Genomic DNA, 17,693 nt, shown 5'->3' on the forward strand with positions numbered 1-17,693 from the left:
AAAGATCAGGTATCAGGTTAAGGAATTTAGCATTCTACAGTATGGGAAGACATAAGCCTCTGGGCTCACTGAATTCATTCCTTTCATATGCAACTCAGATATCTGGGACCAATCCTGTTTCCTTGTTCACCCTGCTTCTTGCATTTTCACAGTTCCTCAGCGATCACCATGCTGGGTGGGGGGGTGGGGGGGGATGGCAGCATCCGCTGGATCACCGTTTTGGGAGCCCTCATTCACATTTGGAGGCCAGAAATCAGTCACTGATGGCTGTGACATTTCTGTTGATTAACATTGCAGAAGACATTTCATTTCACACTGCCCTGCCAAGTACTTCAAAGCCCTACCCAGGTCCTACTGCAATACTGGTGGTCCCAAGAGTTTTACAGAAGCAAATCATTAAAAATAATAATAACAAAGCAATTAAAAAGTAAATCAAAATGCCTCAGTGACTGCATGTCCAACTCAAACTTTATTTAAATGTTATATTTTCTTCCCTCTAATAAAGCTTTATTTCACTCAAACTTGAACGATGAATCTTCCATACTGAAGTATCTTCATTGCCTAATTAATTCACAGGAAAAAAAAGCAAAATGCCTAGTAAGGAAAAATGTAGGGTTTAACACACCTTTTTTATTTGTTTCAAATATTTAAGGTTTAAAAATTGCTTAAAGTTTTTAGTTTCTAGTAGGAGAACATTATCTGAATTGAACACCCTAATGGCAAACAACTGTAAAATGTTTTCAGCTGCATCTGGAGCAGAGGGCCTAGTGATTATCTTCAAAGCAGCCCAACTTTCTTCATGAAAAGGTCAGAAGTACACTGGTTTGTTTTATTGGACTGTCCATTAAGTGATCTATGTTGCTTTTCCTCTGAAAGGGACTTTATGTGTCAGAAAGGCATTATGCTTGACCTCCAAATTTGGCCCTCAATTTACTGATGAGCTTCATAACCTTTGAGTTACCCTGATATTTTGACATATTTGCAGGGTTCTGGGCTACATCCTGGAAGGTCACCATAACTTCTGGGTCCTTCATGGCTGCAAGGACCTCTGGGTCACTAAAAATTTCATTCAGCCCAGGCATTCATGGCATTCCAGGCTTGCCCCCTCTCATTCCATGCATTCCTCCAGGAAAATTATCAGGAATTCCCCAGGAGAGCCACCTGGAAAAGAGTCATACTGAACTCCTGATTGTCCCCTGGCTTCTTCCTCCCTCCGGGCTCTCTCATGTTCTTCCCAAGCCTTCTTAACCTTCTCTGTTCTCTTTCTGATCTCTCACTCTTTGGGCTTTTTGCTCATACTTTCTCCAATATCAGCAGTTTTCCAGGCCTTTGGGTGAACTTCCATCAGCATTGCACTAGCATCTTCATAATCTAGCTTACAAGAAGAGGCAAGATCACCGGCAGCTTCTTTCTGATGACCCAGAAGTCTGTGAGCTTTCCCTAGCTATGTATATGGCTGAGCTGCATCCAGATTTATTTCAATAATTCTACCACAGGCTTGGATGGCAGCATTTCCTTTCTGTAATTTGATGAAGACACTGGTTCTCTTGGCATACAGAATGGCCACACAAGGGTTTAGCTTGACGGCATCTGTAAACAACTGATTGGCGTTCTGTAGCTCACCCTCATTTAGGGCATCAGTGGCAGCCACTTATTTTTTTTAATCATTTCGCTGATCCATCATCTCCTCAGTTATCTCTACATTTTTATCTCCCATTTCTTGAGGGGCATCAAAGTCTGGTTCAATCACACCTTCATCATCAAATTTAGATTACTTTCTTCAGTTGATGGTTTTTCTGTCTTTATGTTTTCCTCCACCTTCTTACTATCTGCTTTTGCTTCCTAGGTGTTTAATTCTGATTTAGTTTTATGAGAAACAAGTGGCATTTTAGCCCCCATACTCTCCACCCACTCCCTCAGGAAGCTCATTTCCTCTGTGTTCAGAACACTCCAGTCCCTGCTCACACATTTACAGGAAGGCTCCAGGCTCTCTCATTTTGCGGGGGTCCATGGTCTGGGAGGTCGTGGGAGGTGGTGGGCGTAAGCTGCTGTCCAGATGCCAGGCCTGGGCACTACTTCAGCATGACCACATAAAGGGGAAGGATGCCCCGAGGCCGAACAAACTAGAAACTCCCCGGCCACTGACTCCATCCACCCAGCTACCCTGGGTTCTTCTCCTGTTCATTCCTACTTTCTCTACCGCTGCCCTAATGCTGGTTAGAACCTTCTAGAAGCGTGGCTGTTCATGCTGTTACCCACCTCTCCACGCATGCATTCTTATATTAAATCAAAACCTGTGCTCTAGAGGGATCAACCATCCAGTGTTTTCAAGAAGATGGAAACTGTCACCCCTGAAGAGAGTTATTTAGAATAGGATATTCTCTTGAGTGTGGCCATTAAATGGAACATGATGCCATGAAGCCAAAAGACCTTCTGGCCAGAGCAGTGGTCACAGCTCCGGGTGAAGAAGAATCATCTTGACACCAGAAGTTCTTTGATGCTTTTTCTAATTTGTCATTTTTAATTCTCTCCTTTGTTATGTGATAGTTTTTCTTCCAATTTATTGAGATATAACTGATATACAGCACTCTGTAAGTGTTAGGTATACAGCATAATGGTTTGACTTCTGTTGTTTAGCCCCTAAGTCCTATCCGGCTCTTTGCAACTCCATGGACTCCAACAGGCCAGGCTTCCCTGCAGCTCCCTATCTCTGGGAGTTTGTTCAGACTCATGTGCCTGGAGTGGATAATGCCATCCAACCATCTCACTCACTGTCACTCCCCCCACTCCCCAACCTTTTTCCACCTGCCCTCAATCTTTCCCAGCATTAGGGCCTTTTCAAATGAGTCACTCTTCACATCAGGTGGCAAAAGTATTGAAGCTTCAGCATCAGTCCTTCCAATGAATATTCAGTGTTGATTTCCTTTAAGATTGACTGGTTTGATCTCCTTGCAGTCCAAGGGACTCTCAAGAGTCTTCTCTAGCACCACAGATCAAAAGCATTAATTCTTTGGCGCTCAGCTGTCTTTATGGTCCTACTCTCACATCCGTACATGACTACTGGAAAAATCATAGCTTTGACTATACATACTGATCTTTGTCGGCAAAGTATCATCTCTGCTTTTTAATGTGCTGTCTAGGTTGGTCATAGCTTTTCTTCCAAGGAGCGAACATTTTTTAATTTAGTGGTTGCGGTCACCATCTAAGGTGATTTTGGAGCCCAAGAAAATAAATTCTGTCACTGTTTCCTTTGTTTCCCCATCTACTTGCCATGACACAATGTAACTGGAAACTATGATCTTCATTTTTTGACTGTTGTTTTAACTAAGACCTGGTGCCCCAAAATAAATAAATACTTAAAAAAAAAAAAAAAAAAAAAAAACTCAGTGATGTGTGCTTTTTAGATGAAATGGTCTTTGATTTCTTTTTAAAAATTTATTCTTGAATATCACTTTTAATGTCATTACAAATAGCATCAGTTTTTCGTTTTTATTTTCTAACTGTTTGTTGCTTACATGTAGAAACAATTTGTATATATTGACCTTGAGACACTGTTTGATTCACTTACTGGATCTAGCAGAATTTTTTATAGAATCCTTTATATAATCCTACATAAATCTTTGGAATAATTAAAGAATCCTTTAGATTTTCTGAAAGTAAAATTTTATCTCTATTTCCCTTGATCTTCTTCCTTTTCTGCCTAATTACATTGCCTCTGACTTCAGTAGAATGTTGAACAGAATGGGTAAAAACAGACCTCATTCAATATTTTAACATTAAGTTAAATTCAGTACAGAATTTGCAGAATGTCTTTTAGTTTTCCCAGGGTTTTTATTTTTATTGTAGTTGGATATCAAACATGATTTTTTTTGGCACCTATTTTGTACATATTTTCTGTACTTCTTCTGTACCTAACCATGTGACTGTTTTTTATTCTGTTAGCCAACCAAACATGCATTCCTAGGATAATCCTTGGTCATATTATATTATCCTATTTATATACTGCTGGGTTAAATTTGCTAATATTTGGTTAAGAAATTTTCTGACTTTGTTCAGGGGTGTTACTCCATGGTTGATTTTACTTTTGTGAAGGGCTTATGGTGGCTTTGTCATCATTTGATATCAGAGTTACACTGGGATAGTGGTCCCATAAAATTAGTCAGGAACTGCTTTTCCTCTTTTATTCCTGAAAGAGTTTTGGAGGGATTAAAAAATCAATTTCTTTACCAGTTTTCATCAATTTATTAAGTTGTGTTTTTGAGGAATTTGTCTATTTCATCTATCTACATCATCAGGTTTGTGGCCTTGTGTCTTTAATAGTCCCTTACTATCTTTCTTACTACTGTAGATTTATAGTCATGTTTCCTGTCTTATTTTGTATATTTATACTTTGTGCTTTTCCCCCCTAAATTGGTGTTGTTAGCATATATCAATGTCAATAATCCTTTCAAGAACCAACTTAGCTTGAAGAATGTTCTCTTCCACAAAATTTTTTTCTGTTCTCTATTATTTTCTTCTGTTCATTGATATTATGTTTTCTTCTTAGATTACTAATTTTAAAATGCTTTGTTTTTATATCTTTTACTATATTATATATCTTACAATACATTGCTGTTGATTTTGCTTTAGTCAGACATCTTTCAGAGAAAATGGGAAACACAAAAGATATAACTTTCTCAATGGCTTCTGGAACTTTCAGTCCTTCCTGCAGATTAAAGTTTCCAACTGGTGTTGTTTCTCTCCAGCCCAAAGAACTTCCCTTAATATATCTCACAGTATAGTTATACTGAAAGCAAGTTTTCTCTGAAAATGCCTTTATTTCACCTAGAGTTTTTATTGCTAAATATAGAATTCCAGACTAGCTGTTTGGGCTTACTGGCAAAACTGTCATAATATTATATTACCAAAGAAAAGGAAAACAAACAAAAAGTAAATCTGTATTTCTTAAAGTTCCATCTTTGGCTTATCCTTGTGCTTGGAGTTTTCAAAGAAATCCAGATCAAGAGGCATAAAATGCTATGACAACTCAACATAAATCCTGACATGTTTCTTAGCAGCTGGAGAACTTATGGAAATAAAATTGGCTCATGAAAGACCACGTGACAGCTTTAGATATGATCCAGAAGTTGATTAAAGGACTGGAAGCAAAGACTGACATTGAAAGAATGTCGGTACGACTATAGATAGAATATCTACAGAACTATACCACTTGATGAAGAAAAAGACTGAGCAGTCATTTCATGACAGGCTTTAAATTTTTTTTTCATCTAAGTATAGTTGATTTACAATACAGTATTAATTTCAGGTGTATGACATAATGATTTGATATTTTTATAGATTATACTCTAAAGTTGTCATGAAGTTACGACCATATTTCCTTGTGTTGTACAGTATACCATTGCTGTTTACTTATGTGAAACACAGTCATTTGTATCTCAGTTTCCTACCCATATCTTGCTGCTTCCCCCTGTCTTGTCCCCACTGGTAATCACTGGTTGTTCTATGTGTGAGTCTGTTTTGTTGTATTCATTTGTTTTATCATTTAGATACTACATATACATGATAATGTATCATGTTTCTCTTTCACAGTCAATTCAGTTCAGTTGCTCAGTCGTGTCCGATTCTTTGCGACCCCATGAATCACAGCACGCCAGGCCTCCCCGTCCATCACCAACTCCCGGAGTTTACTCAAACTCATGCCCACTGAGTCGGTGATGCCATCCAGCCATCTCATCCTCTGTCGTCCCCTTCTCCTCCTGCCCCCACTCCCTCCCAGCATCAGGGTCTCTTCCAATCAGTCAACTCTTCGCATGTGGTGGCCAAAGTACTGGAGTTTCAGCTTCAGCATCAGTCCTTCCAATGAATATTCTAGGTTGATTTCGTTTAGGATTGACTGGTTGGATCTCCTTGCAGTCCAAGGGACTCTCAAGAGTCTTCTCCAACACCACAGTTCAAAAGCGTCAATTTTTCGGTGCTCAGCTTTCTTCACAGTCCAACTCTCACATCCATACATGACCACTGGAAAAACCATAACCTTGACTAGACGGACATTTGTTGGCAAAGAAATGCCTCTGCTTTTTAATATGCTGTCTAGGTTGGTCATAAGTTTCCTTCCAAGGAGTAAGCATCTTTTAATTTCATGGCTGCAGTCACCATCCGCAGTGATGGTGGAGCACTAAAAAATAAAGTCTGACACTGTTTCCACTGTCTCCCCATCTATTTCCCATGAGGTGATGGGACCAGATGCCATGATCTTAGTTTTCTGAATGTTGAGCTTTAAGCCAACTTTTTCACTGTCATCTTTCACTTTCATCAAGAGGTTATTTAGTTCCTCTTCACTTTCTGCCAGAAGGGTGATGTCATCTGCATATCTGAGGTTATTGATATTTCTCCTGGCAACCTTGATTCCAGTTTGTGCTTCTTCCAGCCCAGCATTTCTCATGATGTACTCTGCATAGAAGTTAAATAAGCAGGGTGACAATATATAGCCTTGATGTGCTCCTTTTCCTATTTGGGACCAGTGTGTTGTGCCATGTCCAGTTCTAACTGTTGCTTCCTGACCTGCATACAGGTTTCTCAAGAGGCAGGTCAGGTGGTCTGGTATTCCCTTCTCCTTCAGAATTTTCCACAGGTTATTGTGATCCACACAGTCGAAGGCTTTGGTGTAGTCAATAAAGCAGAAATAGTTGTTTTTCTGGAAATCTCTTGCTTTTTTTATGATCCAGCAGATATTGGCAATTTGATCTCTGGTTCCTCTGTCTTTTCTAAAACCAACTTGGACATCTGGAAGTTCACGGTTCACGTATTGCTAAAGCCTGCCTTGGAGAATTTTGAGCATTACTTTACTAGCGTGTGAGATGAGTGCAATTGTGCGGTAGTTTGAGCATTCTATGGGATTGCCTTTCTTAGGAATTGGAATGAAAATGTACCTTTTCCAGTCCTATGGTCACTGCTGAGTTTTCCAAATTTGCTGGCATACTGAGTGCAGCACTTTCACAGCATCATCTTCTAGGATTTGAAATAGCTCAACTGGAATTCCATCACATCCACTAGCTTTGTTTGTAGTAATGCTTTCTAAGGCCCACTTGACTTCACATTCCAGGATGTCTGGCTCTAGGTGAGTGATCACACCATTGTGATTATCTGGGTCATGAAGATCTTTTTTGTACAGTTCTTCTGTGTATTCTTGCCAGTTCTTCTTAATATCTTCTGCTTCTGTTAGGTCCATACCATTTCTGTCCTTTATTGAGACCATCTTTGCATGTAATGTTCCCTTGGTATCTCTAATTTTCTTGAAGAGATCTCTAGTCTTTCCCATTCTGTTGTTTTTCTCTATTTCTTTGCATTGATTGCTGAGGAAGGCTTTCTTATCTCTCCTGGCTATTCTCTGGAACTCTGCATTCAAATGGGAATATCTTTCCTTTTCTCCTTTGCCTTTAGCTTCACGTAGTTTCACAGCTATTTGTAAGGCCTCCTCAGGCAACCATCTTGCTTTTTTGCATTTCTTTTCCATGGGGATGGTCTTGATCCCTGTCTCCTGTACAATGTCACGAACCTCCGTCCATAGTTCATCAGTCTCTGTGTCTATCAGATCTAGTCCCTTAAATCTATTTCTCACTTCCACTGTATATTCATAAGGGATTTGATTTAGGTCATACCTGAATGTTCTAGTGGTTATCCCTACCTTCTTCAGTTTAAGTCTGAAATTGGCAGTAAGGAGTTCATGATCTGAGCCACAGTCAGCTCCCAGTCTTGTTTTTGCTGACTGTACAAAGCTTCTCCATCTTTGGCTGCAAAGAATATAATCAGTCTGATTTCGGTGTTGACCATCTGCTGATGTCCATGTGTAGACTCTTCTCTTTTGTTGTTGGAAGAGGGTGTTTGCTATGACCAGTGTGTTCTTTTGGCAAAACTCTATTAGCCTTTGCCCTGCTTCATTCCGTACTCCAAGGCCAAATTTGCCTGTTACTCCACGTGTTTCTTGATTTCCTACTTTTGCATTCCAGTCCCCTATAATGAAAAGGACATCTTTTTTGGGTGTTAGTTCTAAAAGGTCTTGTAGGTCTTCATAGAACCATTCAACTTCGGCTCCTTCAGTGTTACTGGTTGGGGCATAGGCTTCAATTACTGTGATATTGAATGGTTTGCCTTGGTAATGAACAGAGATCATTCTGTCGTTTTTGAGACTGCATCCAAATACTGCATTTTGGACTCTTTTGTTGCCCATGATGGCTACTCCATTTCTTCTAAGGGATTCCTGCCCACAGTAGTAGATATAATGGTCATCTGAGTTAAATTCCCCCATTCCAGTCCATTTTAGTTTGCTGATTCCTAGAATGTCAACATTCACTCTAGCCATCTCCTGTTTGAGCACTTCCAGTTTGCCTTGATTCATGGACCTAACATTCCAGGTTCCTATGCAATATTGCTCTTTACAGCATCAGACCTTGCTTCGATCACCAGTCTCATCCACAACTGGGTGCTGTTTTTGCTTTGGCTCCATCCCTTCATTCTTTCTGGAGTTATTTCTCCACTGATCTCCAGTGGCATATTGGGCACCTACCAACCTGAGGAGTTCCTCTTTCAGTGTCCTATCACTTTGCCTTCTCATACTGTTCATGGGATTCTCAAGGCAAGAATACTGAAGTGGTTTGCCATTCCCTTCTCCAGTGGACCACATTCTGTCTGACCTCTCCACCATGACCCGTCCGTCTTGGGCGGCCCCACATGGCATGACTTAGTTTCATTGGGTTAGACAAGGCTGTGGTCTGTGTGATCAGATTGGCTAGTTTTCTGTGATTATGGTTTAGTGTGTCTGCCCTCTGATGCCCTCTCACAACACCTACCGTCTTACTTGGATGTCTCTTACCTTGGACTTAGGGTATCTCTTCATAGCTGCTCCAGCAAAGCGCAGCCACTGCTCCTTACCTTGTATGAGGAGTGGCGTAATATCCTCCATGTCCATCCATGTTCTTGCAAATAGCAAAATTTCATTTTTTTATGGCTAATATTCCATTGTGAGTTATAATATCACCTTTATATCTTGATTGCTTTCATTCTTGGTTATTGAAACTAAGGCTGCCCTAAACATTGGGGGTGCATGTATCTTTTCTAATTAGAGGGGTTTTTTGTTGTTGTTTTTTTTGTTATATACCCAGGAGTAGAATTGCTGGATCATATGGCTGTTCTATTTTCAGGTTTTGAGAAACTTCCATAGTGTTTTATAGTGGCAGTGCCTAATTTCATATCCAGAAACAGTGCAATAGGGTTCCTTTTTTCCACATCCTGGCCAGTATTTGCTGTTTGTTGACTTTTTGATGATAGGCATTTTGAGGTATAAGGTGATATCTTATTGTGGTGTTTTTAATTTTTATTTTATATTGGACTCTAGTTGATTTACAATGCTGTGTTAATTTCAGGTGTACACATGCACAGCAAAAGCGATCCAGATATTGAGAAGAGGTTCCTATGCTAAACAGTAGGCTCTTTTTGGTTATCTATAATACATATAGTAGTGTGTATTTGTTAATCCCAAACTCCCAGTTTATCCCTCCTCAACACCTTTCCCCTTTGGTAACCATAAGCTTGTTTTGAAATCTGTAACTCTGTTTCTGGCTTTGTAAATAAGTTCATTTGTATCATTTTTTATATTCCACATATAAATTATACCATAATAATACTTGTCCTTCTTTGTCTAATTTACCTCACTTAGTATGATAATCTCCAGTTTTATCTATATTGCTGCAGATGGCATTATTTCATTCTTTCTAATTATAAAGAAATCTCAGTGCCAAAGCATTGATGCTTTTGAACTGTGGTGTTGGATGAGACCTTTGAGAGTCCCTTGGACTGCAAGGAGATCCAACCAGTCCATCCTAAAGGAATTCAGCCCTGAATATTCATTGGAAGGACTGATGCTGAAGCTGAAACTCCAGTACTTTGGCCACCTGATGCAAGGAACTGACACATTTGAAAAGACCCCTGATGCTGGGAATGATTGAAGGCAGGAGGAGAAGAGGACAACAGATGATGAGATGGTTGGATGGCATCACTGACCTGATGGACATGAGTTTGAGTAAACTCTGGGAGTTGGTGATGGACAGGGAAGCCCGCGCTGCAGTCCATGAGGTCACAAAGAGGCAGACGTGACTGAGTGACTGAACTGAACTGAATGACAATAATATTCCACTGTATACTATGTACCACATCTTCTTTCTCCATTCATCTAGATGGACACTTAGGTAGCCTCCATGTCTTGGCTATTGTAAATAGTGCCACTGTGAACTTTGGAGTACCTGTATCTTTTTGAATTAGTGTTTCTACTTTGTTTTTTTATGTATTCATGCTAAGTTGCTTTAATAGTATCTGACTCTTTGTGGGCCACCAGACTCCTTTGTTCATGGAGTTCTCCAGGCAAAATATTGGAATGGACTGCCATGCCCTTCTTCAGGTGACCTTCCTGACCCAGGAATCTTTGATGTGTACCCAGGGGTAAAATTGCTGGGTCATATGGTAATTCTGTTTTTAGCTTTCTGAGAAACCTCCCTACTGTTTTCCATAATGGCTGTACCGACTTACTTTCCCACAAATAGTGTACTATGCTTCCCTTTTCTCCGCATCCTTGCTGAAGTTCGCCACTTGTAGATTTCTTAATGATGGTCATCTTGACAGGGGTGAGGTGGTATTTTACTGTGGTTTTGATTTGTATTTCTCTAATGATTAGTGGTATTAAGCATCTCTTCATGTGCCTATTATCCACTTGTATATCTTTTTTTGGAAAAATATCTACTTGGGTCTTCTGTCCATATTTTAATTGGGTTCTTTTTTTATATTAAGTTGTATGAGCTATTTATATTTTTTTTATATAAACTTCTTACCAGTCATATTGTTTACAAATATTTCCTCCCATTCAGTAGATGTCTTTCTATTTTGTCTATGGTTTCCTTTGCTGTTCAAAAGTTTTAAAGTTTAATTAGGCCCCATTTTTTTATTTTTGCTTTTGTTCCATTTGCTTTAGGAAGCAGATCCAAAAAAATATTACTACAGTTTATTTCAAAGAGTGTTATGCCCATGTTTCCTTCTAGGGGTTGTATGGTTTCCAGTCTTAGATTTAAGTCTTTAATCCACTTTCAGTTTATTTTTGCATATGATGTTAGAAAATGTCCTAATTTCATTCTTTCACATGTAGTTGTCCACGTGCCAGTCTTTAAATATACAAAGGGATTGTATTCAGTGAGTGGCAGCTAGCTGTTACAGACTCAGATGCGCATGGGTGTGTGCATGTTAAGTTGCTTCGGCTGTGTCTGACTCTTTGCGACCGCATGGACTCTAGCCCACCAGGCTCCTCTGTCCGTGGGATTCTCCAGGCAAGAATACTGGAGTGGGTAGCCATGCCCTCCTCCAGGGGATCTTTCATAAGATAAAATGGGCTTAAACTAAGTTAGGAGGGACTTAATTTTGGAATATTTCTTATAAGCAATGGAACTGTTATTGAATAAATCTTCTTTGAAAGAGATGAGTTTCTCCTCTATATTTAGAGGGCTTTGCATGTTGCTACTGGAAAAGACACACTGGTTATGTCTCTTCAGGGCTCTTTTCACAACTTTATATTATCAAAACTTCAGTAGATGGGACTATCCCAAAGCAAATTTTTCCTTCCTTTATAACTTCTCATTTGCCCCACCTAACAAAGCCATCTGCAACTTTTACATCAGTGAGGAAAGTTTAATATAGCAATGAAGCCTTCTGTGATCTAAGTTTGTTACTGACACAGATGGGATTCTAATTTCTGAATAACCATTCAAAGAAAAAAATTAGCTGCACAAAAAGAAATAGATATAAACTATCATTACTGATATTTTTAGTACAAACTCTTTCCTCAAAATAATTTAGCTTCAATTACTTGTTTCTAAAGAGTTACATTTTTAGACTTTGGCATTTAGTCCAATTCTGTACAATTTTGAATCACAGAAAAAGTAGGTGTATCAAGTGACTGGTATGTTGTAAAAATCGTTTTCTAAGATTCAAGGAACAGGTTGATTGAATAGCTTTTTCAAATAGATGTAAAAATCTTTGAATTCCTATTCTGTTACAGCTTTCCTCGCAAAAATGACAATAATCTGAACAGATTTCTAACTAAATTATGCAGAATCATCCACATCGAGTAACACTTATTTATTTTATTTATGGTATATAAAACCAGAGTCTGGCAGGGTTAGGCTCACAATATAAACAAAGACATCTAGGTTAATTTCTTCACCTGACTGTTACCCGCTAGGTCCCTAATTAGATGCCAGGCCCCTTGGTTCCCAGGTTAACACAGTTTTTAGTAAATCAGACTTCTTCTAACCTGTAAGTATATGTCTCCTATAACTAATTCACCAACGTTGAGCCAAGTCTGTTAAAACAGGGGTCCCTAGCCTCCAGGCTCTAATGCCTAATGATCTAAGGTGAAGTGGATGTAAATTGGACTAAATGCCAAAGTCTAAGAACAGAAATAATGTCCACAATCAATGTAATGTGCTTGAATCATCCCCAAATCATCCCCACCCCCAGTCCACAGAAAAAAATGTCTTCTATGAAACAGGTCCCTGGTGCAAAAAAAGGTTGCGGACAGCTGTCTCACATGAATATGTAGCCAAAATAACCATGAAGAAAGGTTCCCTGAGAAGGTTTCAACACTTGCCTTTTAACCTATGTGTAAGGCAGGAATAGACACGCAGATGTGGTCTATCATAGAACAGACTTGTGATCACAGAGAGAGGAGAGAGTAAGATGAACTGAGAGAGTAGCCCTGACATATATACACTGTCATGTGTGAAATCGATAACTATTGGGAGGCTGCTGTCAGAGAAGGCTGTGGCACCCCACTCCAGTCCTCTTGCCTGGAAAATTCCATGGACGGAGGAGCCTGATGGGCTGCAGTCCATGGGGTCGCTAAGAGTCGGACACGACTGAGCGACTTCATTTTCACTTTTCACTTTCATGCAGGGAACTCAGCTCAGGGCTCTGTGATGACCTAGAGGAGTGAGATAGAGGGTGTGGGAGAGAGGCCCAGGATGGAGGGCGTACACACACACACACACACACACTTAGGACTGATTCACGTCGTCTTAAGGCAGAAACCAACACAACTTTGTAAAGCAATTATTCTCCAATTAATTTCTTTTTTAATTCTTGCCTTTTAATGCTCATTGTTCCTTTTGAATCCAAACGGGCTCTCTCTGAAAGTATCCTTCCCATAATTATTGGTCTTCAAAATGTACCTATTTGAAATCAATACATATTTAATAGCTGAAAAATATTCCTAATAAATTGTCTTATGAGGAGAAACATTATACGACAAAATGTAAACATGCAAACACACACAGAACACTTCCCTGAAGAAAGAAAGCAAACAAAAATATTAACCATGCCCATCTCTGAGTGATCATGTTTTGAGTAATTTCTTCCCCATTTCCTTACTTAGCTATAATTTTTAAAATCCAACAGTAAACATATTGCTTTATTGAGGCAAAAGAAATCAAAAGGCTTTTAAGTCAATTTTCACGTAATTTTGATTGGGAACATAATTTAAAGTGAGAATACTTGAGAACTTAGCATTTTTGTTGTTCAGATCTAGAGCAGCAGTGAATAGCCAGCACTTGAGGTTATCAGACAACCTGCCTAACTGTGAACATTATCCTAAATAAATTTTACAGTGAAATGATTTGGTTTTTAATACTACTTAAAACACCCCCAAATATTAATATCTTAGTCTAAAACACTACTCAAATTTGACATTCAGTATATAAGCTTAATTAAAAGCACCACATTCTGAAAGAAAGTTTGATTTTTATTAGGACAAAAGTAGCCTACTAAAAAAAAAATCCATTCTTAGTTTTCAATGTATAATTACAATTCCTATTGTATAAATGTCTTTAATTTACCTCTAAGATTGTAATTACTATTTTGTGATCTATTCAAATGGTTCAATCAACACTTACACTAAGGAGGTAAAATCATGGAAGTAAATCCAATGCATAAAAAGAATATAAAATATATTTACTTATGGTGCTGGTTGAACTTATTTTAGGAATAGATATCCTTTTAAGCTCTCTTGGTATATATATATATATAATATATATCTTGGTATATATATATATATAATATATAATCAATCACCCTTAAGACCTATGGCATCTTCTTTAAATCTAACCTCACTTTTTTAATCAGTAATATAAGTCCTCTTACTGGTATTTGGTTTTTAGTATCAGCCAATGTACCAGAATCTTGTTTAAAGTGGCTTTTTATATTCTTGAAGCATATCATAGGTATAACTCCATTTGAATGGCCCCTACTTCGCCTAAAATCATTGAGGCTGGAAAGATTTTTATAACAATTTATTAAAGAACTCCAAATGAAGCTCTGCCAATAATTAATTATTAATAGTAAAAAATATAGGTACTTATTTTCTCTGGAACCCAAACCTTTATCCCTATACCCTATTTATCTGATTTTATCTTCTTCCCATTAATCATTCTTATTATTTTCTGAATTGTTCTCTTTTGTATCTTTTCCAATTGAGTTTTTCTGAAATTATTTCTCTGTTATTATCACCATAGGTCAGCTGTGGAGAGGACTCCATGTGATTGGACTTCTTAGGCCTCTGGGGTGTCTTGCTAAGGAATACCTAAAATCCCACTCCTCCATTTCCATTCCACTTGACCGTTTTAAAACTGTTCACTTTGTAATCTAGAGAGTGTTGAAGGTAGGGAAGGAGGGAGAAGCAAATTTTCCCACTAAAGTAGAAATAGTTAAGGAATGAATTTGAGGAATTCAATCTCCCAGCATAATGTTGGCTTGGACCCTGATATCAAGATAATATCTAGGAATATGACTATCTGGGCCTAATGAGATAATCAGCATACATTTGGATCATGAATAAACAACCTTTCTCTAACCTGGTCACTGCTGGCTACATCAATGAAAGGCTTGTCAAAGTTTACAAAATCTGTCTCTGACACCTATTGGCCAGCTATCTTCTTACACACACCCTTGTGTACACACACACACGCACCATCCTTGTGTAGAGAGCTCTCCTATTTCTTGAGCCTCACAAGAGAGGCCCTGAGGAGAGATTTCACACACAACTGACTGAACCTGTCAGTACTTGTGACTACTATTCAGACAGCTTTGAAAATGCAAATGTTTTTCAAGGTGAGGAATACATCCTCCTCTTAACAGGCCTTTTCTTCATTAACTCTGCTTATCTTGGGCAGAGCCCAGAGGACACATATGTTTTAAAGATGAGAATTAGGGAGGAAAAGTCAAACTTACAGGTGTGTTGCTGCCACAGAGCACAGATGGACCGGAGCCTGGGAGCTGAAGGAGGGGGCAGGGGTGCGGACAGACCCGGGGGTACTCCACCCCTCTGTCTTCTGCCCAGCCTATCTGATGTAGTCATGTCTGGTAGCACACTCGAGCAATTTTTATGCTGTCAATAACTTAGTATTTATGGAGTATGAGAGTGAATCTTTTTCCTCTTCCCTTTGTATTTAGTGATTAACTCGAGGAAAAGAAATCTAGTCTTTTTTCAAATGTTATTTTAGGAGTATCAGGAAATTCATTTGAACAAGGTGTGCTAAAATTATGGCAACCAACTCCAGAATTCTTGCCTGGGAAATTCCATGGACAGAGGAGCCTGGCGGGCGAAGGTCCATAGGGTTACAAAGAGTTGGACACCACTGAAGCGGCTTAGCTAAAATATTATTTCTATTTAAGTGAAACAAGTATGGAAGTCAGAGGAGATATGCAAAAGTTATGAAAGATTAAAAGCATTAGAAATTACTGTAAATTAAGTAAAGTCTGGATCTGAGATGCTGCAAAGTCCCTTCTGACTCTGAGTTTCTGAAGCTTTATCACTTATACTTGCATGGCAGATCAAATTTACAATGTAATTTCATAATTCTTTAATTTGATTTTTACGATAACCTTAAGTCAAAAAACATGAGTCCCACAGATAAAGAAACTGAGGTAGAGAGATTTTGGATATTTTTCCAAAGTCACCAACTCCTTGTCATGGTTGAATTGTGATTACAATCAAGATTTCCTGATTCCCAATCCAAAATTTTATGGCCTGCAGTTCACACAATACTCCATGCAAAGATATGAGATAAGTTATATCAACATATTGGAAAGCCTCTTGGCTAAGATAGAGTCCTAAATGAGAAATGTGTACAGATAAACTCACTAAAGCTGTTTTTATTCTGTTGCTTATTAGCATACCGAAATGTGGTAGACATATGGTCACTGCCTTCAAGAATATTAGCTATTAAAGACAATAGAATTGTAAATTAGTTTCCTTTGCACTTGTATTAGTTAGACTGTTCAACAAGCAAGCAGCACATATGTATTCAGATTTCAGGTAGGGTTTTGGGGGATAAAAGGAGAAGTATGAAAGGGCAGAACCTGGTCTCTGAAGGCTTTAAAGAGAAACAGGAAATCATTACAATGGTTGGACCTGCATCTTTACAGTTTGGAATCCACAAAAACTGGAGAAGTGAGAGGGTATCTCTGGGAAGCCAGTGTGAACACACATTTCCTGTGGCCAGGACTCACTCTTAACATCCTGCCTCTTTCTCTGGTTGCTTTCCTTCATCTTTCATGTAAATTAACCTGTCTCTGTAGTCTTTTTCTCTGTCTCCTTTCATTGATTAGAGCTGATTATTATTGCCTTCTGGGGTAATACTATTACCTTCTTTTATTTTTCTGAGCTATCCTACTTTTGACTTAACTCTGCTTAGAGGATTAGTTTGAATGTGCTAGTTACAGGACAAACTCACTGGGGCTCTGACCTCCTTTATGTATAGGTCTGATGCCTATATCTTTGGGTCATATCCCCCATCCTCAGCTTCCTCAAGGATTGTGCAGGCACATGGCACAAACCATAATTGTCATAAGCAAGGACTTTATCTCAAGGATTGGAACAGGCTAGCAGAGACCTCTCATGAACTATAGTACCTGGCATCCCTTATTTTTTAATCATAACTTACTAATCTTTTTTTAAATTTCATTTTATTTTAAACAGTCCAATTTATTGTTTCCCATCTATTCTCTTGGACCCATTTTCAAATAAACATAGGTTACTATAAACATTTCAGATAGAAAGTAATTTGGATAGAAGTAATAACAAAATCAAACAAGTAGGAGTCCTCTTACCTCATGCAATTACCGGTAATTGACTATTTAGTCAAAAAGTCTTTTAGTGTGAGGAATATTTTTTAAATGATATTGTTGTTTAAAGATCATGTTTTAACTTAATACACATAAATATCTTTTTATTAGAGTGTTCCATAGTAGTGCATATTGTACAAAGACCATCATTTCTAATGAAGTGAAGTGAAGTGAAAGTCACTCAGTTGTGTCCGACTCTTTGTGACCCCATGGACTGCACAGTCCATGGAATTCTCCAGGCCAGAATACTGGAGTGGGTAGCCTTTCCCTTCTCCAGGGCATCTTCCCAACCCAGGGATCAAACCCAGGTCTCCCACATGGCAGGCGGTTTCTTTACCAGCTGAACCACAATACGACATCTCTAATATCCAACTTTGGCTTCTTTAAAGTGAAAATTTAAATACAGTTGCAAATCAAAATCAGTGTGTAAGTCTTAAGATTTTGAGACTATTTACCCAATCATTTATGAAATTCTTATC

The 17,693-nt window shown here is 38.6% G+C and overlaps 1 pseudogene; it reads right to left on the bottom strand.

The window, feature by feature from the left end:
• Positions 1 to 899: 899 nt before the first annotated feature.
• LOC136152501 (hsc70-interacting protein pseudogene) lies at positions 900 to 2,011 on the bottom strand (annotated as a pseudogene).
• Positions 2,012 to 17,693: the final 15,682 nt, after the last annotated feature.

This window comes from Muntiacus reevesi, chromosome 21 (assembly GCF_963930625.1).
Source record: "Muntiacus reevesi chromosome 21, mMunRee1.1, whole genome shotgun sequence".
NCBI lineage: Eukaryota > Metazoa > Chordata > Mammalia > Artiodactyla > Cervidae > Muntiacus > Muntiacus reevesi.